Source organism: Carassius carassius, chromosome 4 (assembly GCF_963082965.1).
Source record: "Carassius carassius chromosome 4, fCarCar2.1, whole genome shotgun sequence".
In the NCBI taxonomy this organism is placed as follows: Eukaryota; Metazoa; Chordata; class Actinopteri; order Cypriniformes; family Cyprinidae; genus Carassius; species Carassius carassius.
The window spans coordinates 6,186,088-6,208,816 of NC_081758.1; the positions used below are offsets into that span (position 1 = coordinate 6,186,088).

The window sequence follows — 22,729 nt, forward strand, 5'->3', positions numbered from 1 at the left end:
CTCAATGCTTTTCACCCTGCTTTCACATCTGGTCTCAGCCCATGATTTCAGAGTGATTTTTGCATATTTCAAGAGGACATCCCACCTTTGGGTGGAGGCTGAGACGAGCTTGAATAGCTTTGTCAAATGCCCAAAGTAGCCAAGGGCATCTGGTGAGCTTTTTGCAGCATCAGCTACTACCAGATTTAAAGTGTGCGCACCACATGGGACATAAAAAGCTCTTGAGTTCAGCTGAAGCAACTTTGCCTGAACACCTTTATTTTTCCCCTTCATATTGGCGCCGTTGTCATAGGACTGGCCTCTGCAGTCCTCAAATGGGATGTTAAGTTTCTCTAGCCTTTTTAGGATTAGAGATGACAAATGTTCTCCTGTTGACTGCGCTGCCACAAGAAAGCCTAAGAAATGCTCTTTTACTTGAGGAATGTCTTCTTGTGACACTATCCTGACTATGACAGAGAGCTGTTCCTTATGACTCCGATCTGGGGTGCAGTCTAAAATGATGGAGAAATATTTGGATATTTTTATCTCTGTCACGATGCGTTCTATTATTTTAGAACTGATGGAGTCTATCAGTTCATTTTGAATTGTTCTGCCAAGATAATGTACATGACTGCCAGCTCCACTTTCCACCCTACTGACATGCTGCTTCATCACTGGATCAAATTTGGCAATGAGCTCCGCCTCTTTCAGAAATTTTCCATTGTCTGGTTTATGTAATGTGTCTGTGGAACCCCTGAAAGCCATGTTTCTTTGGACTGAATTATTGCCACCAATCGATGTAGAACGTCACGCCACCTTTTTCTCTCAGCCTCAACAAGTGCCATCTCTTGTTTATCTATTGTGATCCCTTTTGCAAAACGGACCTCCAAATCCTTCCATGTTGCCATGTGAGAATTATGCTCCTGGCTATCCTCATGGACCTTGAGCAAGTGACTTGCATTTTTCCAGTCCTTTAGTCCTTCCCTATTAAGTTTGTACTCTCTTTTAGAAAAAAGTTTGCAGCAGAAGCAGTGCAATATCATCTTTTTTAGAGTACATAAGCCAGCTTCTTCTGACTTTTTCTCCATTGATTAAGAGTCTGTAAAAATGGTCATGCTGACATCTTCGTCCGTCTTTTGTTTTAGGGAATGTGAAGCTGTTTTCTATTATAAATGGACCTCTGTGAACCAACTCTGTTCGTACCTTATCAGTTAGAGGAGATGGCCAGTCAGCTAGGTCTATTGGAGCAACAGAAGGTCCGCTTGATGCTGCTGCATACCTGCTAGGTTGTGCTGCTGAGGTGGAGGCGACAAGAGGAGCGCTTGATGCTACTGTGGTGGAGGCAACAGGAGGAGCGCTTGATGCTTCTGACATGGAGGCGACAGGAGGAGCGCTTGATGCAGGTGAGGTGGAGGCGACAAGAGGAGCGCTTGATGCAGGAGAGGTGGAGGCGACAACAGGAGCGCTTGATGCAGGTGAGGTGGAGGCAACAGGTCCAGGAGGAGCGCTTGATGCAGCTGAGGTGGAGGCGACAAGAGGAGCGCTTGATGCAGCTGAGGTGGAGGCGACAAGAGGAGCGCTTGATGCAGCTGAGGTGGAGGCGACAAGAGGAGCGCTTGATGCAGCTGAGGTGGAGGCGACAAGAGGAGCGCTTGATGCTTCTGACATGGAGGCGACAGGAGGAGCGCTTGATGCAGGTGAGGTGGAGGCGACAAGAGGAGCGCTTGATGCAGGAGAGGTGGAGGAGACAAGAGGAGCGCTTGATGCAGGTGAGGTGGAGGCAACAGGTCCAGGAGGAGCGCTTGATGCAGCTGAGGTGGAGGCGACAAGAGGAGCGCTTGATGCAGCTGAGGTGGAGGCGACCGGAGGAGCGCTTGATGCAGCTGAGGTGGAGGCGACAAGAGGAGCGCTTGATGCAGCTGAGGTGGAGGCGACAGGAGGAGCGCTTGATGCAGCTGAGGTGGAGGTGACAAGAGGAGCGCTTGATGCAGGAGAGGTGGAGGCGACAGGAGGAGCGCTTGATGCAGCTGAGGTGGAGGCGACCGGAGGAGCTCTTGATGCAGCTGAGGTGGAGGCGACAAGAGGAGCGCTTGATGCAGCTGAGGTGGAGGCGACAGGAGGAGCGCTTGATGCAGCTGAGGTGGAGGTGACAAGAGGAGCGCTTGATGCAACTGAGGTGGAGGCGACAGGAGGAGCGCTTGATGCAGCTGAGGTGGAGGTGACAAGAGGAGCGCTTGATGCAGCTGAGGTGGAGGCGACCGGAGGAGCTCTTGATGCAGCTGAGGTGGAGGCGACAAGAGGAGCGCTTGATGCAGCTGAGGTGGAGGCGACCGGAGGAGCTCTTGATGCAGCTGAGGTGAAGGCGACAAGAGGAGCGCTTGATGCAGCTGAGGTGGAGGCGACAGGAGGAGCGCTTGATGCAGCTGAGGTGGAGGTGACAAGAGGAGCGCTTGATGCAACTGAGGTGGAGGCGACAGGAGGAGCGCTTGATGCAGGTGAGGTGGAGGCAACAGGTCCAGGAGGAGCGCTTGATGCGGCTGAGGTGGAGGCGACAGGAGGAGCGCTTGATGCAGCTGAGGTGGAGGCGACAGGAGGAGCGCTTGATGCAGCTGAGGTGGAGGCGACAGGAGGAGCGCTTGATGCAGCTGCATCACTGCCGGTTTGTGCTGCCGAGGTGGAGGGAACAGAGGGATTGGCAAGGGTGGGACTGAGAAACCTCAGCAGCGCATCTGAAGACAGAAGAGGAGTATGTGACACCAGACTAATAATAAACACAATATTTAAAAAAAAATACAATAAAATGAAATAATATAAATGAGAAACCTAGATATAAATACATGATGTAGACTATAGTGCAGTGGTCTCCAACATGGTGCCCGCGGGAGTCTCTGAGTCGCCCGCCGAGCACGTTCTATAAATAGCCTGAAATGTAATCTTTCATTTTTTTTTATGATAATGTTATAAAATGAGAAAATAACTGTTGGTGACATTTCATATACCATTAAAACATAATAAAATAATTCAATAATTTAAAATATTTAGAATCTGCACGTCTCTCTATCTCTCTCTCTCTGCATCTCATGCACGCACCTCTCTCTCTCGCTCGCTCTTCGTCTCGCGCGCACCTCTCTGTCTCTCGCTCGCTCTGCGTCTCGTGCGCGCACCTCTCTTGTTCTCTCTGCGTATCACGCGGCAGAGGAGCAGCGTTTTAATTTAGTTAAACACAGATATTATGTTGCTTCTCTAATTTTACATGCAAGTATGTAAAGTATATCATTCAGTCACTATTTCATATTTATACCGTTGTTCTTTCTCCCTTTCCCCCGTGATTTTGTCTATATCGCGAATATAAGACGACCCCCCATTTTTTAGGACAAAAACGCCTATTTTTAGGACAAAAAAACTTGTCTTATATTCGGGTATATACGGTAATATTTTCAATAGTCATAATATTTAACAATATTACTGTTTGTTGTTGTATTTTTCAAAACTTGAAACTGTGTGTGTGTGTGTGTGTGTGTGTGTGTGTGCGTGTGTGTGTGTGTGCCTATATCAAACAAGTAGCCCTCAAGACTATTTTATCCCTTCAGGGAGCCCTCACTCACAAAAAGGTTGGAGACCCCTGCTATAGTGTATAATATACAATGTATTTTTTTCAGATACAAATTATATTAGTAATTCATATATTAGTAATAATTTAAATTTTATTGTCATTACAATGAAATTCTAATTAGCAGAATGCAAAAGAATCAGTAAACTGCAGTATAATATTGCATGTGGGAATGCTAAGTTATGCTCTAACATTAATGATGTGCACTTTAACAGAGGTGTAAATTTTAACATGATAAACACACTTTATAGACAATATGAGCTGTAACACAGTTAACAGCTGGCGTTACAACTATGGAATTATTAATATAATTATTAATGGTATTTTGATTAATTATTACAAGCTGGGAAAACGTGAGATAAGGATGTCAGATAAAGATCTAATATTTACACATTTGTCCGAGAAAGGTACTCATATAACTATTTTCCATAATAATAGCGCTAGGCTTATCTGTTAGAACCATTGACTGTTTTTATTTTGGTTAGAACTAGCAGATAGCGCTGGTTATTTATAGATTAACGTTAGCTAACCACCATGTATGCTAATGACTAATGGCTTTATTGATCATCTTTACTGTAACATTTCCTTTGTCTTTGTCGCATTTTTCCTCTTCTTTTCTTTTTTTCCTCCCCTGGACACCAGATAATTTGGGACGCTTTGACATATTAACTTTTTTTGACGCAATAAAAACGAAAATCGAATGGCGGCCGCGGGTAAAAGAAGTCTGATTGGTGGAAGTGTATGATCCCTTCAACTCCCCCCCGGTCACGTTAAAGGAAGAAGTTATAAGAGAAAGTCCATGCCATTAGAAAAATTTGATCACAAAAAAAAAAAAGAAAGTCAATGCCATGTAACTCCCATTATTGCTCCACTCGTTGCAGTGTTAATGAAGTACAATAAAAGCGGAAAGTTCCTTACGCGGCTCTGGCGCCCCGTCTAGGGTATAGGGCGCCGGCGCCCTTAGCATTTGCCTATACTGCCTATGCCACGGGCCGGCCCAGCCTGTAATTTCTGTGGTAAGGTAGTTCAGTCATCAAGGGGCTACGTGCTTCATTGTAAACTACATCGGAATGAGCCACATTGTTTCTTTCAAGATGCAGTCCAAATGTTTGAATTTACTGAAACCAATACAAAGGTCACAATAGAAATGATGTACAAGGAAACACAGTACAAGAAAGGACACTTCCTTGTCACAGGGGGCTCTGACTCTGTTGAGTTTGGTGAAGTATTTCTCATTTTGATTAAGAATGACAGTGTTTATTTTCTGGTATCGGTGCACGTGACAGAATACCATTCTCAGTACCATCTGCACTCAGTGAGAAAGGAAAAAGAAAAGATACAGTGTGTGAACATCATTGACTTAATTGATTTCTATCCATTAACATCTTACATGAAGTATGGGTACCAGATGGTTCCATTGAAACACTTGTGTGCTGTCACAATAATGGGGCTGTTAGTTTGGTACTTACAAAACACTGTATAAAAGTGTAGTATTAAGCAAGATCAGCTTCATATTTTAACACCAAAGGTACCACTTGGTGTAAATTGACCTTTATTCACATTATTTTATCAGACATCTCGGAAATTACTAAGGTGCTGCCGTACCTGTCTGCCTCAATCCTTGAAATTGTACTGCAGGCACTACAATCATTAGGAGTGGAGACATCTGAGGACTTGCAGTTTATCAGCGAGACTGATCTGAACTCTGTCCTGAGACCAATTCAGGCAAGAAAACTGCTGGCTGCCTGGAAAAAAAACAGTAAGTATTATGATTTCATTGCACAATAGCCATGAAGGGCTTTCTGTTTTTTCTATTATACTTTGGCCAAGGTCCAAAAAGTACAATTAATCGTATCGTTTGCGATTTTGTTTTACAGCACCAAATACGGACATTTCAAGCCAGGCCAGCCTATCAACTTCATCTTTTTGCTCCTCATTTTCTGCCTCCCCCTCACCCAGTCCAATATATTCTCTAGACTGGGTAGATAAATTTAGAATTCCATGTGAAGATTTTCCAGAAGACTTGATCCAGTGTCTTCAGAGAGAGAAAAGACCAAAGCCTCGATTGCGGAGGGAGATGATCTGCATCATTGTGAAGGAGATGATGAAAGCCTGTGCCTCTCCAACTAAAAGAGTCTCCACTGAAATTGCAAAAAAACTGGTTGCGATGTATCCCAAGTCACTGCAGGATGTCATCGAGGGGGATGTGGTAGGACAGGGGTACCACTCTTTGGTAAAACAGATTCAGGCACGAATTGAAAATGTGAAGAGGTCTACTTCACCAGTGTTACAGAAGCGCAACCTGGGAGGATCAGATGACACAGATGAAGTCACACCTGAAAAGCGAGCATCTGTTCAAGACACATATGGCTGCATAAAGTGGGACATGAAGTTTTTGCCAGTCACTGAGACACTGGAAACCCAGCAGGAGAAGAAAGCACGTATGAAGATTCTCAGTGAACAGACAAGCTTCCGTCATGAAGAAGTAAAAATTCTAATGAATTGCACATATTACTCTTAGCACATAAGCAATAAATAGCGAAGCAGACATGCAAACCATCATAGAAGAGTGGCCTTTTTTGTTTCAGGCGATTGGAATGATAGTCCACTTTGAAGAACTTACTGGGGTACCGCTGAAAGAGACTTTCCTCACCAGTCTGGAAAAGAAGGGAAAACGGCTTCTGGACTTTCTGAAAAACACTTGTGTAGACAAGAGCAAGCGTGTCTTGGAGGCTGTCATAAAGCTTCGAATGCAGAGGGGACAGCTGAAGGGCTGCTCAGAAGACGTGAAAGATATGATGCTCCTCCTTCTCTCTTCCACTATGTTGATGGAACATGTCTGGCAAAAGAAGTCCATGTGGAAAGCCTGCCTGTGACACCATGTATCATTGTTTGTGGTGAGTTGAAAATCAGTACAACTGCACAGAACCTAAGCTAATGCAAGGATACGCTATATTAAATGTCTGCACTTTCACTATTTTAAGACACATTTGAATGGTAAAGGGGGTTTTACAGTTAATTCTTTTAAACTTGTATTTCATTCCAAGGATCCTCCTGCTTTGCATCGAGACTGTTCATGCTCAGCATTGACCACAAAGTCGTGAATGACCAAATAACATCTCTGCAATCTGTCTGATGCTTGGTAGCTACTACTGCCTGAACATCCACTATCCACAGGAACTTGGCTCCACACTTGAATTCCTTCAGAGGTAATTTATTTTACTTTTCCCTTGCCTTTCCCTTTTTTTTCCCCCGTTGTATAGGGTTTTATTTAGGGCTGCAACTAACGATTATTTTGATAATCGATTAATCTGTCAATTATTTTTACGATTAATCGATTAATCGGTTTATGTACTTATATTGTAGTTTTTTCCATTTTTTCCCCAAGTAAATTATTAATAAATGGTCTTTATCATTCAGCATAGATTTAAGAGATTTTAACCATTTTGCACTGTCATATCCTCATCAAAAATATACCTGGAGTTGTTTTATTGTGTTAGTAATCCTTTGTCGAACTCTTCTGCAATCAGAACACTGACCCATACTCTAGCAAATTTCACAAGGAGATTTCAAATAATGTTTTCACCATGGCAGTCCTTAGAGCTCCTAAAGTAGTTTAACATCCTGAACAAAGCTTATTAAGGAATCTTTCAGAACATATTTTCACGAAGAATAAGGATAAAACAGAATAAAATTGCAGTGCATTGTATTTTATTATTTACTGGGAAACAGCTTTATAGCTTTTGCTGTGAAATTGTAAACAATCCTTCAAAAAAAGTGCCAATGGCATGAAACCTGAATGGAACTCACAATTTAAAGTAAAATCCATCAGAAGGTTGTCCAGAAAAAAAAAAAAGGACACACACAAAAAACCTGCTGTGTGTAAAAGAGCAGTGAATACTTAGAAAAAAAAGTGCATTTCAAATATCTTTAAACATTTACCTCTCTCATTCAGTCATAATTAGGCTGCACGACTGAATTTTGAACTGGTAAACGACAAACTGATCACAGAACATGTTTGTAAAGCTTTAAATGTTAACTGTTAAAAAACAATGTTCTCAGCTTTTACGACTAAACATTTGCAAACAACATTGTACTGGAGAATCTGCACAAATGAAAGTCTTAGGGGCTGTTCACAAATCGCGCCTAAAAACGCGTGGAAAACGCTAGGCGCACCGCTTTCTCCTTCTTTCCAAAGCGCTCGCGCAGAAGCGCCCCTGAGGCGTCTGCCTTTGCTAAGCAACCATGACGTGCTCTCTCCTTGAAGACGTGGAAATTTCAGCAAAGGATAAATGGATTTGCAGGTCAAAAAAATCGCTTGCAGTAGCTCTGCTACTAAATTTATTTCAAAATGGAAATCCATATACAACTATGATCAGCTGTTCCTTTCATCTTGACTGAGCATTTAACGTTGTTACGGGAAAGGATGAAGCTGATTGGTTAGTTCTTGTCACATGACCCGCGGTGCGGTTGCTGCATTCTGAAAAGTTTAAATGTTTTTAACTCGATGCGGTGCGGTGTTGGAAATAACGAACTTGAGCGCGCAAAAGACGCGATATGTGAACGTCCCCTTAAACAGTGCAGTAGTGCAGAGTTTACAGGTTACTCTTCTTTTTTAAAGGCTCAATGTAAAGTACTCCCACATCACGCTGAATGCTGCAGACATAGACATCATATGATGTCTATGGCTGCAGAGACTGAACTGTTAACATTGAAATTTAAACAGCACTCACTGTCTGTTACAAACATTACTTGATTTTAACTGTTATTATAGCATTTTGTAGCTGTAAGGTTCTGCAAAATTGATGTCACAAGCTTATGTGCTTGATTACTTATGTAAAGTCATACTTTAAAAATGATGCTATTGCATTTCTTGTCATTTATTCATTGAGGCAGTCATTTTTCTGTTTTTGCTAAAAGAATTCAGGAAATTAATGCAATTAATGTTTTCCTGAAAATGGTTAATATACATTTGTTAGTTGACTTTAAGTGCAGAGCTTAAGCAGTTTTGGCTTTCTTTTTTCATAATGCTTGGAGAAGCTTTAGATACTTGTTTTGCCTTTATTTGTTTAAAGCAATATATTTTACTAGCAGCAAGTATGTGGAGGTCAAAATATGTTCAAGACAATAAAAATGTCAGTGAAGGACATCTGAGATTTTGTTGCAGTGGTTTTCTGATGCATGTGTTTAAGGTTTAAGGGTGGTGACACAGCTAAGACCCGAGAGTCTCTTTCAAGGTTAGTAAAGTAAACAGATTCTAGAAGATATTTTACACATTTCTCTGTTGTCTCTAAATCTTATTTTGTCTTTATTATGATAAAAAGTGTTTGTTTTGTTCCTGCCCTTTTCACACACTGAATTTGAGCAGAAACCATAAGGATACTCAAAGGACCTGTGACTCTCAGGAAATGGTGAGATTTCAGGTCTTAATCTTTTTTTTTTTTTCATTAAATTAATTTTCCTTTGTCCCTTTACAATATTGCCGTTTTGTTTTTGTAAACAGCATCAAATGAGAGTGACAGGTGAAACAGTTTCAAGACAATGGCAGGAAAAGCATGCTGAAGATTGAATCAAACCTTGGCTGGAAATATTTGGTATGTGTTTTACCGTAAATCAAATTGTTGATAAACATTCAGCTACACTGCAACACAGGGAAACTTGTTTTGCACTTATTTTCTTGTTACTTAAATTTCTTGTTTCATTATTTTTGTCAGTTATTATTATTTATGGTGTATGCCCTTTTTGTTTTCTTTCTGAATGCAGAAGGGATCTAGCCAGTCCACAATGAAAGCTTCGTGGCCCCCTTTGAGTCTTCTGGCAGAAATGATGGCGCCTGTATTCTTTGGTTTCCCTAAACATCACACCCTGTTTATACGAGGCTCTTCAATTAAGTCTGCACCCAAAGATTCAATAAGAGGTAAGCAGTGGTATTATTCAAGTTTTGCAAAAGAAAGATGGACAGGAGACACCAATCTTAATCAGCCGAGCTCAGGTTCATGTCCAGGTGAGCAGTTTCATACGATGAAGGAAACTGACGCTATAAAATGTAGATTGAATGATAGGTCCCATCACCATGCATTCAGTCATTAACTTCAAGTTCTATGATAAATCAATAGGAAACTTAAATACAATGTTTTCCAACAAATTATGATTGTGATTAGGGCTACGTTGTCAATGTACATAAGTAGATTTAAAGGATTAGTCCACTTTAAAAAAAACTTTTGCTAATAATTTACTCACCCCCATGTCATCCAAGATGTCCATGTCTTTCTTTCTTCAGTCGAACAGAAATTAAGGTTTTTGATGAAAACATTCCAGGATTTTCCCTATATTATGGTCTCCAATGGGACCCAAACGGTCCAAGGTCCAAATGACAGTTTGAATATATATAGATGAATAAGGGTCTTATCTAGAGAAACGATCGCTCATTTAAAAAATAAATAAAAAGGTTTAAGTTTTAGAAGCACAAATGCTTGCCTTGCTCTGTTCTGTGATGCGCGTTCGTGATGTCGCGTAATACGCAATTACGTTTAAAAGGTCATGCTTGAAAAATTTCTGTCCTGAAGAAAATTTTCTTTTAGGCTTTTTAATATTAAAGCACCCAGGATACGCACACGAAATGGGCTTTTAAACGATAAACTGACACAAGTACATTTGAATATGTGGTGTATATGGTCCTCCTTCCGCTCATTTGTAAACACGTCAACTTGACCTTTTAAACGTAATTGCGTATTACGCGACATCACGAACGCGCATCACAGAACAGAGCAAGGCGAGCATTTGTGCTTCTAAAACTTAAACTTTTTTATTTATTTTTTAAATGAGCGATCGTTTCGCTAGATAAGACCCTTATTCATCGTCTGGTATCGTTTAAAGCCCTTTGAAGCTGCACTGAAACTGTCATTTGGACCTTGAACCATTTGGGTCCCATTGGAGACCATAATATAGGGAAAATCCTGGAATGTTTTCATCAAAAACCTTAATTTCTTTTCGACTGAAGAAAGAAAGACATGGACATCTTGGATGACATGGGGGTGAGTAAATTATCAGCCAAAGTTTTTAAAAAAAAGTTAACTAATCCTTTAAGAACTGCATACTTTACACCTAAGAAATCATTTATCATTAGATCTGTTTTTGACAGCACGTTTTGTTCATTTCTGTGCATTTTGCTCAAGCACTGATCAAACTTTTGAAACTTTGTCCATTTTTTTTGCTGCAGAGGGGATCCTGCCAGTCCAAAGTGAACTCCTGATGGACATTGAAGTACTCATGCAGAGCTTGTATCTTCGACACCATGCGCATTAGAAACTCCACTGAGTGCTTTCCTTAAAGGCAGGACCCAGTGACTCATTACTGTTGATCGGTCGGGGGCAGGTCATTTTTTGTTTCATGTTTATTCATTTCTCCATGGATTACCAGCCATATATATGGACACATGCTGTATTCTCAAGATCTATGCTGTTTGGTAGGAATAGAGAAAATGATATGTTTAGTCTGTTTTCAAATGGTATGTCAAATTTTCTCATTGTCTATCAGTAATATTCACTAACTTGGTTATATATGAGCATCTTTAGATTTTTCTATATTTAGCGGTTGCAAATGTAAAATGTACGGTAAACTATTTATGTTCCTCATATTGTACTGTATTTTTAGCGATAAAATACCGGCAGCTGTGGTTGCCAGGAATTTACCGTAAAATGTATCTGGTCAAAATAAAATGCTGTAATTTGTTATACAATTTCACTGTGTTTTTTACTGTCAAAGGTTTTAATAAGGTTTAGCATATTTCTGTTATTTTTACAGTTATTTCCCATAATAGGGTCTATCCTATTACTGTTAAATTAACAACAAATTACTGTATATATATTATTATATTATAACTTATTTTTTACTGCAAATATCCGTAAAAAGCTATGGAAAGTAGCATTTTTTACATAAAATTACTGTATAATTGACAAATATATTTGTTTTTTTCTACCATGATTTTGGTAAAAAAAAATACCTTGTCTACTGTAAAATTTAGGTTTACAAAACCAGTATACCGTATTGTCTTTTACAGATTCCATATTTTTTTCACGGTATATTCCTGGCAACCACAGCTGCCGGTATTTTATCGTAAATTTGACAGTTTTTTTTTAACAGTGATCACAGAAATAAATGATAAAGTATAATGAATTTAAAAACTATAATTTTAAATTGTAATAATATATCACAATATTACATTTTTTCTGTATTTTTGATCAAATAAATGCAGGCTTGATGAGCAAAAGAAACCTCTTTCAAAAACATAAAAAATACTAATGTTTCCAAACTTTTGGTCTGTACTGTATATACACACACACACACACATATATATATATAGGTGTATACATATATATATATATATATATACAGTACAGACCAAAAGTTTGGACACACCTTCTCATTCAAAGAGTTTTCTTTATTTTCATGACTATGAAAATTGTAGAGTCACACTGAAGGCATCAAAACTATGAATTAACACATGTGGAATTATATATATAACAGAAAAGTGTGAAACAACTGAAAATATGTCATATTCTAGGTTCTTCAAAGTAGCCACCTTTAGCTTTGATTACTGCTTTGCACACTCTTGGCATTCTCTTGATGAGCTTCAAGAGGTAGTCACCTGAAATGGTCTTCCAACAGTCTTGGAAGGAGTTCCCCGAGAGATGCTTAGCACTTGTTGGCCCTTTTGCCTTCTGTCTGCGGTCCAGCTCTCCACCTGGGGCCAATGGAAAACTTTCTGTCTGCTCCGTCACACACCCACTCTATGCAGGAAGAGTTTTCCCTTCGATGGGAAGTTGTAGTTGATTACGTTGTCCAGGATCGGGATGTCAATCAGAGGTGGGTAGAGTACCCAAAAACTGTACTCAAGTAAAAGTAAAAGTACTAATCTGAATAGTTACTTGAGTAAGAGTACAAGAGTATCGGATAAAAAATCTACTCAAGTAGTTAGTTACTAGTTACTTTGGGTCATATATACGGAGCTTATTTTTATATAGATATATAGATAAAATGTATGTGTGTGTATAAATATACATATTTCATCAGCCTTTACTCCAGTCTTCAATGTCACATAATCCTTCAGAAATCATTCCAATATGTTGATTTACTATCAATGATGTTCTTTTTATCTTTCTATTCATCAAATAATCCTAAACAAAATCTCACAGGTTCCAAAAAAATATTAAGCAGCAAAACTGTTTCCAGCACTGGTAATAAATCAATATATTAGAATTATATTTTGAAGGATCATAACTCTGAAAACTGGATTAACAGCTGATGAAAATTCGGATTTGCATCACAAAATAAATTATATTTTAAAGTGTGTATTATATATGTATAAATAACCTCTGACACAGAGAAGAGTGAAAACTCCTCACATGACCGCTAAGTTACCGAACATAACGAACCAAATGCACATTGACGGATCTTCTTCTGTCTGCACGCAGAAGTATATTTCTGCAAGCGTAAATATTGTGGAAATATCATAATTAATTGTGTCTAGGCATATGGGGGTCGTCATGTGACACACAGCAGCCACAACAGCATATTGGCAAATTATTATTAAGCATTATTTATTTATTTTTTCATTTTTATTAGAAACATTCCCAGACGCATTAACTATATAATGAAATATCTCGATTCTCACATTTAATAGTTTTTTAATAATGATAATATGTGATGGTCAAAGTAGCCTAATTATGTAATTTATTATAAAACCCTGTCTGTTTACTTAAGTAACAGATATAGGTGTCATGCCATAACATATTTTTAATAAGACTGACTTTATATTAAATATGAATTTAAAATTGAAAGTTAATGTGATATAAAAATTGCTATTAATCTTTCATTGTTCAGAAAGAGAGCAAATAACATTTACATTATCAAAGATCATTTTCACTGACAGTCTAGAGTTCAATCACTCTCAGAAACTCCCATTAAAATCACTGAAACTATTAACACTGTGAAATCAATATCTTAATTAAAGATTCGTACACACATCTGCACTTTGTTGTCTCCAGTCAGTGAGCGAGTGAAGGAAACACCGGCATTTTAGCGATGACTCATCTGAACGCCTCTGATTGGCCATTGCATTCAAAAGCTCAACAGAATCTTGTGTGATTGGTTATAATGCGCAGTGCTGTAAAAACGCATCTATCTCTGGCTCAGCGCCAGCAAGCGATCACAGATCTGAATTTAGCAGCTGATGATATGACTCACTGAACGTACTCACGCCAGTGTGATTGTATTAAAATTAATTAAATCTTAATCGGCTATTTTTTCTCTTTTAGAAGCTGCATTCAACTTGACTCCCTTCTGTTATAAGTCACATGTACAACAAACTAATGTCACAGTGGTATCGTGTACTGTAATCGAATGTAGCCCAAGTTATTACCTGTTGAACAGTAGACAGCACACGCGGTGTTCATCTAATAAGGATCTCCATCGCAAGCAAATAATAGCCTTTGCAGATTTGCTTTCAATTCAGTGCAGTTGCATAGCCACGTTTTTAATGCTCTTTCTGTTCTTAAACGTTACAACTCCGAGTGAACCACTTCAGACGCTCAGCGTGTGCGGCAGGGAACTGATTGAATCATTCAAACTGATTCATGAACCAATTCACTCATTTGCCAATAGGTTTGATCAAGCCTTTGAACAGAGTTGACTCAAAAGAATGAATCATTTGTGAATGGGCATCGCTCATTGTCCAGAGAAAAGTAGACGGCGCGTTTGGAATAAACTGAAGCATTTATAACATTTATTGCATTAAGATAAAGTAACGAGAGGAGCGTCGCCAACAGTAACGAAGTAAAAGTACAGATTTTTCCCCAAAAAAATTTACTCAAGTAAAAGTACCCATCTTTAAATAAACTCCAAAAAGTATTAGTTACCCCAAAAAATTACTCATGTAAATGTAACGAAGTAAATGTAACTTGTTACTACCCACCTCTAATGTCAATGGCACGGGCCGCCACATCTGTGACCAGCAGCACCATAGCCTTGCATCGAACAAAGTGGCCTGTGTTGATCTTGCGTGCCGTCTGGTCCAGAGCACTATAGATGTAGACGCACTCAACACCCTCGACCATTAAGAGCTGCAGACACAAGGAGAAACAGATCAAAACCAGGAGCGACTGATGAATCACTGAGGAGCTACTAAAGCATCCAGTCCAGTTTGCAATCAGCACGTGAAGACACAGTAAAGCAAATTTTCCAGAACATTTTGCGCCTCCTTGAGATACTCCACAAGATGTTTGGTGGCTACAAACACCACTGTCTGTTCTTGCGGCTTCACCACATTTCTCAGCAGATGCAGAAGTGGAAAAATGATAGCTGATGAAGAAAGGGGGAAAAAAATATCATGGATGTTATTAATTAATTAATACTATTAAAATGATTAAAAATAATAATAATAATACTATATATATATATATATATATATATATATATATATATATATATATATATATATATATATATATATATATATATATATATATATATATACACATATATATACACTTTTATTCCTCAAGGATGCATCAAATTAATAAAAATTGACAGGAGGGACATTTATAATGTTACAAAAGTTTTCCATTTCAACAAAATGCTGTTCTTCTGAACTTTCCATTCATCAAAGAATCCTGAAAAACAAAATGTTACATGGTTTCCACCATTGTTTTCAACATTGATTACAATCAGCATTGTTTCTTGAGCAGCAAATCAGCATATTAACATGAATTCTGAAGGTTCTTGTGACACTTGAGATGCTGACAATTTAGCTTTAAATCACACCAATAAATTACATTTGAAAGTGAAAAAAAGTGACGTGACATTCAGCCAAGTATGGTGACCCATACTCGATTTTTAGGGCCGATATCTTGAAGTTTTCCTCTTCATTTGCATGCTAAAATGTCACACTAATAATAAGTGGATTCACAACATCCTTATCATCATTTATTGAGCACTGACTTGAACCATCTCTCGAATCTTAATTTTGTGCACTGCACGGTATTAAAATAAAAAATGTATCCAAAGTTAAGCAAACAAATCAATAAGCTGACCAAGTATTAAATATATAAAACAGGTAATATATATATATATATATATATATATATATATATATATATATATATTATATATTAGTGCTGTCAATCGATTAAAAACTTTAACTAGATTAATCACACATTTTTTCTGTGATTAATCGCAATTAATCACAATAAAAAAAGAAATGTTTTTGTACGTTTTTAATATATTTTTGAATGTAATAATTTCACAGTTAAATTTAAATACTTGTTTAAGTTTCATTCATCTTTTTATGAATGAAGGCCAGTATTACTGATATTAATACAGCTACTGATTTCTTTTTTTTTTTTTTACATTTATTATTAGGCTTCAAAAATATAACAGTTTTTAATTTAAGTAAACTTAAAACAATGCTAACATAAACCCATAATAAATGTCATGTTTACTCCTGCCCTTCCTGTCTTAACAGTTAGGAAATATACAGAAATTTAATAAAGTTATCAAAGTTATATGCAGTCTGCACTGCATAAACTATAAATTAAATAGTTAATCCTTATTAAAGCTACAAAAGTTATTTAGCCAAGAGCAGCGAGTCATTTTCTCTGTTCCCTTTGTTCTTTAACTTTACTGACAGGAAGCTTTATTGGCTGCTGTCCCTTTAAGAGCAGACAGACACGCGGATCTCACCGTTTATATACTGTCTATGGATCTCGCCTCATTCTCTCACAACTCTTTTTGTTCATTTTAGACTTTACAACCCGAATTCCAGAAAAGTTGGGACGTTTTTTAAATTTGAATAAAATGAAAACTAAAAGACTTTCAAATCACATGAGCCAATATTTTATTCACAATAGAACATAGATAACATAGCAAATGTTTAAACTGAGAAAGTTTACAATTTTATGCACAAAATGAGCTCATTTCAATTTTGATTTCTGCTACAGGTCTCAAAATAGTTGGGACGGGGCATGTTTACCATGGTGTAGCATCTCCTTTTCTTTTCAAAACAGTTTGAAGACGTCTGGGCATTGAGGCTATGAGTTGCTGGAGTTTTGCTGTTGGAATTTGGTCCCATTCTTGCCTTATATAGATTTCCAGCTCCTGAAGAGTTTGTGGTCGTCTTTGACGTAGGCTATTTTTCGTTTAATGATGCGCCAAATGTTCTCTATAGGTGAAAGATCTGGACTGCAGGCAGGCCAGGTTAGCACCCGGACTCTTCTACAACGAAGCCATGCTGTTGTTATAGCTGCAGTATGTGGTTTTGCATTGTCCTGCTGAAATAAACAAGGCCTTCCCTGAAATAGACGTTGTTTGGAGGGAAGCATATGTTGCTTTAAAACCTTTATATACCTTTCAGCATTCACAGAGCCTTCCAAAACATGCAAGCTGCCCATACCGTATGCACTTATGCACCCCCATACCATCAGAGATGCTGGCTTTTGAACTGAACGCTGATAACATGCTGGAAGGTCTCCCTCCTCTTTAGCCCGGAGGACACGGCGTCCGTGATTTCCAACAAGAATGTCAAATTTGGACTCGTTTTACCATAAAACACTATTCCACTTTGAAATAGTCCATTTTAAATGAGCCTTGGCCCACAGGACACGACGGCGCTTCTGGACCATGTTCACATATGGCTTCCTTTTTGCATGATAGAGCTTTAGTTGGCATCTGCTGATGGCACGGCGGATTGTGTTTACCGACAGTGGTTTCTGAAAGTATTCCTGGGCCCATTTAGTAATGTCATTGACACAATCATGCCGATGAGTGATGCAGTGTCGTCTGAGAGCCCGAAGACCACGGGCATCCAATAAAGGTCTCCGGCCTTGTCCCTTACGCACAGAGATTTGTCCAGTTTCTCTGAATCTTTTGATGATGTTATGCACTATAGATGATGAGATTTGCAAAGCCTTTGCAATTTGACGTTGAGGAACATTTTTATTAAAGTTTTCCACAATTTTTTTACGCAGTCTTTCACAGATTGGAGAGCCTCTGCTTCTCTAAGACAAAGCTTTTATAGCTAATCATGTTACAGACCTGATATCAATTAACTTAATTAATCACTAGATGTTCTCCCAGCTGAATCTTTTCAAAACTGCTTGCTTTTTTAGCCATTCGTTGCCCCCGTGCCAACTTTTTTGAGACCTGTAGCAGGCATTCAATTTTAAATGAGCTAATTGAGTGGATAAAAGTGTAAAATTTCTCAGTTTAAACATTTGCTACGATATCTATGTTCTATTGTGAATAAAATATTGGCTCATGTGATTTGAAATTCCTTTAGTTTTCATTTTATTAAAATTTAAAAAACGTCCCAACTTTTCCGGAATTCGGGTTGTATATAAATCATTTAAGATTGCTCTTATGAGGATAATCGACAAAACTGGCACTTTGGGATGTTTATTGTTAGTTCAAGCGCTTAAGAGAACTGGATTCTGGCGCCCTGTCTATGCATTGTGTGTGTGTGTGTGTGTGTGGTCTACGTGTGTACGTGTGTATGTGTCACATAAGGGCATTCACAGACAGCGCATTCTCTTTTGTCTTGCCGCGCTTGAAATGTTTAAAAGCATTTAAATGAATAAGAGCGTGATCATAAAGCTAGCCAACAGATGGCAGAAAATACGGATGCTGCGTTAATTGCGTTAAATATTTTGACACGTTAAACCAGACAAAAATTAATCGCATGCGTTGGTTAACGTTGACAGCACTAATATATATACATGTAAATAAATACAATTTTAGAAATAAAAATCAATTAAACTGAAAAATATAAAAAAATAAATAGATAAAAAATAGATAACAGTAGTGCTGCAAACACACTAGCAACCAGCAACATTTGTGTTTGGTATAAATGACACAGAACATCTAAAGTGGATTCTAATTTCAAACTTACATCGCAGTCTGTTCATTATTAAAATAAAGTACAGTCAACCAAACATTTAAAAGGTTACACTGGTCAGTTTAAATAGACCGTAGTATACCGGTCCACTCTGCTGTTATTGCACGTTTTTGCTAATGGGAAGAGGATGATCTTTTCCGTCTAGTTTACATTAAATAAATAAAAAATATTATAGTTTAACATTCAGATACATTGCGAATATGGGAACATTTAGATATGTGCAGAACGAGACGTGAGCAATAAGCTCCAAATACATCTCGTCAAACCCGCGCTCGCTCGTCCTCGTATGGTTCGGATCATTTTTCAGATCAGCAAAAAAAAAGGGCGAAGACAAATAAGTATATGTTTTGTCTTTTTTTATTAACATTAAATTATTACATTAAAATATATGAAATCAACTTAAAGTGCACATGGCATAATATCTTCTTTTTAACATAATAGCCGGACTTCTCATCTCCCAGTCTGCTGTGATGGTGAGCAGTTATCGTCACAGAGCTCTCCGTCCCCCTGGACGTCCACCCGTCTGTCGTGAGCGCAACAGAGGATGCCTGGATAGTTCATCCACAACTTTTTTCTTTTCCTGTTCATAAAGATCTGGCACAATCTTTTCACTCTAACCTCTTTCCTTCATCATTATATCTGACAGGGAAGCCAAAATGCGCGGGGCGTTCAAGCTCCTCCGTTCCTCTGCTCGCCATGACCACTGAGTGTGGACTGAACATGCACAACTTTTTTTTTCATAAATCAATCCGCGGGTCACGTGTGTGCCGAACCGAAGATATTGATCAGAACGGATCACGGATCAATGATGAACCGTTGCACCACTACTATAGTGTCATTTGAAAACATTGCAGTTGCGTTTTAAAATACAACAACGAGCACCACGAAACCATTTAAAGAGACGCATTCAGCGGTCTCCTTGACGAGAAACAGTCAACAAAGTAAAATGATCTCCAACGTATGGCGCGCTCTCTTCATTTTATCAAATGATCATAATCACATCTATTCATTTTATAGTCCTGCTACTAGCATTTTATTCAGACTAAAACCCCTTTAATTTGGGTCAGAAAGCTTTTTTTCCAAGTGGCTTTTGCACATAATAATAATAATACCGCTGCAGACGCATTTTGCAGCATTAAGGTTATTAATTGATCGTTAATTTACACGACGATCATGGAAATTATCGAATATTGACACCTCTAAATACAAATGAGTTGGATGGAAAACTGGTTATTGTCTGCATCAAACCATGCCTCCGAACAAATGTGATTCACGGTTCTGGGCAGCTCCAGGACAGCTGTCTCTCCGAGCGCGGTGCTGTCTGTGAGCGGGGCGGAGTAACGTCAGAGACAGTTTACTTTGGTAACATCACGCTGCAGTGTTTGTTAGAGCTGACAACTTCTCCAACCCATTTTACAGAGTGAAATTCCCTGACTACCTTTATCTCCCAGGAATGTTGTTGAATCTTCCAAAAGTTTTGGCTTGGGGTGCTTCACATGCAGCGGCAGCAGCACTTTTCCCCGCACCAATAACACGGGGCTGCCCACCGACGTGCCTGACTTTAAATCGGTGCTACTAAATGTAGCAGTACCATCTGCCCTCCCCTGATGTCATCTAGTAAATTGAGGGCGTGTCTGGTTAGGGTTGTTTATCTGCCTATAAAATTGTTTCTGTTTGTGCTATGCGTGTGCGTTCGTCCGGTGTAAGCGAGCGAGTCACCGTACTTCCGGGCTTTTGTGTGCATGGTGACGAGGTAGGAGCGTTTGCAGTGAGTGTTTTGAAATGCTGATGGTCTTGCACTGGGTTTACGAACCGATTTTACTTAGGTGGACTGAGGAGCTTTTCGGGAAGTCCTTTAATCGTGGTCTGTTATGGAGACAGTCGTTTTGTACAGCTACATCTGTGCTTCGTGAGTCGCAGTAGAGGTATGTGTGACGCAATTTTATTATCAATTTTAAAAGTTTTCATGGTCGGCTGATTCAAGTAAAGTGTGTTTTCCTTATTTAAGGTGCAGGTCAACGTGCAAGGGACGTCGCAGTGGGCTGCTGTAGTGGGCTTGTCGTTTGCTGGGTGGCTTTTCTGCACTGTGCATCGTTTAATAGTTTTTATGTTTCGCCGACTAATTGTTACCTGTTCTATCCAACTACGGCTGCTTCACGCTGTGTCTAATTTGTTTGCTTCGTTTTGCTCAGCTGCGCGTCTCATTTCATACATTTGGTCTTTGGAACTGCGCTCTTCCATCTGCTTTCATGCGGCTGCATTAACAGCGGATTGATATTGACATTAATATAATGCTGTCGGGTGACGACTGTGTATTGCTGCATCAACTGAGAACTTGCAGGGTCAGCTGGTCTGTGGTCTGGACTCGGGGTATGCCGTTTATTTCCCACCAGTACTGTGAGTAACTGATGGAAACGTGGCGTGCAACAGGGTAATTGCTATCTAACTGTCACTAGCATTGTTCTCTTCCGTCTGGGGTTATTGTGTTCGATGTAATTGTGTATTTTGTATTATTCTCCTTTGTTTATTATAATTTTTCATGATTTCGTTTTTTTTTTTTTTTTTTTGTTATTTGTTTGACTTTGTAGTATGTCTTTTGGTTCTTGATCAATCCAGTGGATTTATTATTATTATATTATTGTTGTTCTTTTTGTGTACCTGTGTTTGGTGGTTCTTTGTACCGGCGTTCTGCTTCTTTCTGTCTGCTGGTAACCCAGTAGCTGGGCCACTTTATGGAACCAGTAGTTTTGGATGTGACTGTTGAGAACCAGGTTGCTGTATGTGATGCTTGTTTTAATTTATGTGTTTTTGAACTGTGATTCTGTTTCTTTTCCCTTCAGGAGTGGGGTGGCCGCCGGCAGCAGTGTAGCCTCTTGTGGTGGTGGCCCCTTTACCTATTTGCAGTGATCACAGTGGAGTGTGCCGTGCTGGGGTGTGTGTGTGTGTGTGTGTGTGTGTGCACGCGTGAGTGCTATTTCCTTTGCTCAAAGGACGCCAGGCCTTCCCCCTCCTTGAAGTGGGACGTTTCGTTGTTTCTAATTATTTGATATGGTGAATAAAATTTGAATCCATTTCAAATAAAGTTGTCTTAACTTAACTCTGGCCTGATACCTGACCCAGTCGTGACGAACCGGTGTGCTTTAAAGTTAAGGGCAGTCCCGGATATAGCCTCCGGGTGGCGTAGTCTGTAGAACTTACCAGTCCGTAACGCCACATTTGGCGTAGTCGGCAGGGTCTTTCGACTGCTTATCAGATTCAGACTTTGAGAAGAGATGTTTTGTTTTTCTTTGTTTTTTTGTAGTATCCTGGTGGCAGAGTAGTGGTTGGTGAGTACCTTTTGTGGCACGCCATGGATAGTGAATTGCAGGAGATGCGGGATTTGATAGCCCAATTACGGATGGATAATGAGAGGTTGCGACAGGAGCGTGCGGCAGTTGAGCTTCCCGATCCTGGCACACCTTCTGTTGGTGCAGCATGCCCATCTACACCACGATCAGCTGATGTAAGTGCTGGTACAGTTGAAAGATTTGTATTTATTCCGAGGGACCGACGCTGCCCAAATTTTAATGGCAGGTCTGGTATCAGTATCGACGAGTGGCTTGAGGAGGCCCAAGCACGTATGCGAGTTCGGAATATGACCTCTGTGGAGCAGGCGTTTTTCTTGTATGATCATCTTGACGGAGAGCCCCGCAATGAGATTAAATATCGTTCTAGTGCTGAGAAAAGCGATCCAGATAAAATTATTGCAGCGCTGCGTGAGGTGTATGGTTGTGCTGAGTCATACATCGCACTGCAAGAAGCATTTTTCTCTCGCCGGCAGCACGAAGGAGAAACATTATTGGAGTTCTCCTTGGTGTTATTGAGTTTGTTTGAGAAGGTAAAAAGCCAATCGCCACGCAAAGTTTTAAATGGTGACTTAATTGTGAGGGATCAATTTGTCGAATGCACTTCGTCGAGAATTAAAACCATTAATACGCCGTCAGCCCACTGTAACATTGCTAGGGGTTCGGGGAGAAGCGATCCATTGGGAACGAGAGGGATTACCAGGGGGTGTAAGAGGTAGAAGTCAGTCTGTCTCCCTGGTAAGTGGAATTCAGTACGAGGTCCGGGGAAGTCCTGAGATAGGTTGTGCTCAGGGGAGGCGTACATCTGAGTTAGGCGAGCTAAGAGAAATGCTGCATCGGCAGCAACAG

The 22,729-nt window shown here is 39.4% G+C and overlaps 1 protein-coding gene and 2 long non-coding RNA genes across 5 annotated transcripts in view; 2 read left to right on the plus strand and 1 right to left on the minus strand.

Moving 5' to 3' along the window:
* The window catches only part of ddx54 (DEAD (Asp-Glu-Ala-Asp) box polypeptide 54), a 62,924-nt gene that overhangs the window by 25,229 nt on the left and 14,966 nt on the right, over positions 1 to 22,729 (minus strand). The window lies entirely within an intron of this gene.
* On the plus strand, positions 8,970 to 11,446 carry LOC132129317 (uncharacterized). The gene is made up of 5 exons (XR_009428480.1): positions 8,970 to 9,000; positions 9,093 to 9,183; positions 9,353 to 9,513; positions 9,544 to 9,593; positions 10,809 to 11,446. It is a non-coding gene; the product is annotated as an uncharacterized LOC132129317 (long non-coding RNA).
* Positions 20,164 to 22,451, plus strand: LOC132129321 (uncharacterized). 3 transcript variants are annotated; one of them, XR_009428481.1, is made up of 3 exons: positions 20,164 to 20,461; positions 20,545 to 21,552; positions 21,838 to 22,451. It is a non-coding gene; the product is annotated as an uncharacterized LOC132129321 (long non-coding RNA). The 3 variants fall into 3 exon arrangements; XR_009428482.1 differs by having other exon boundaries at positions 20,545 to 21,486; XR_009428483.1 differs by having other exon boundaries at positions 21,377 to 21,552.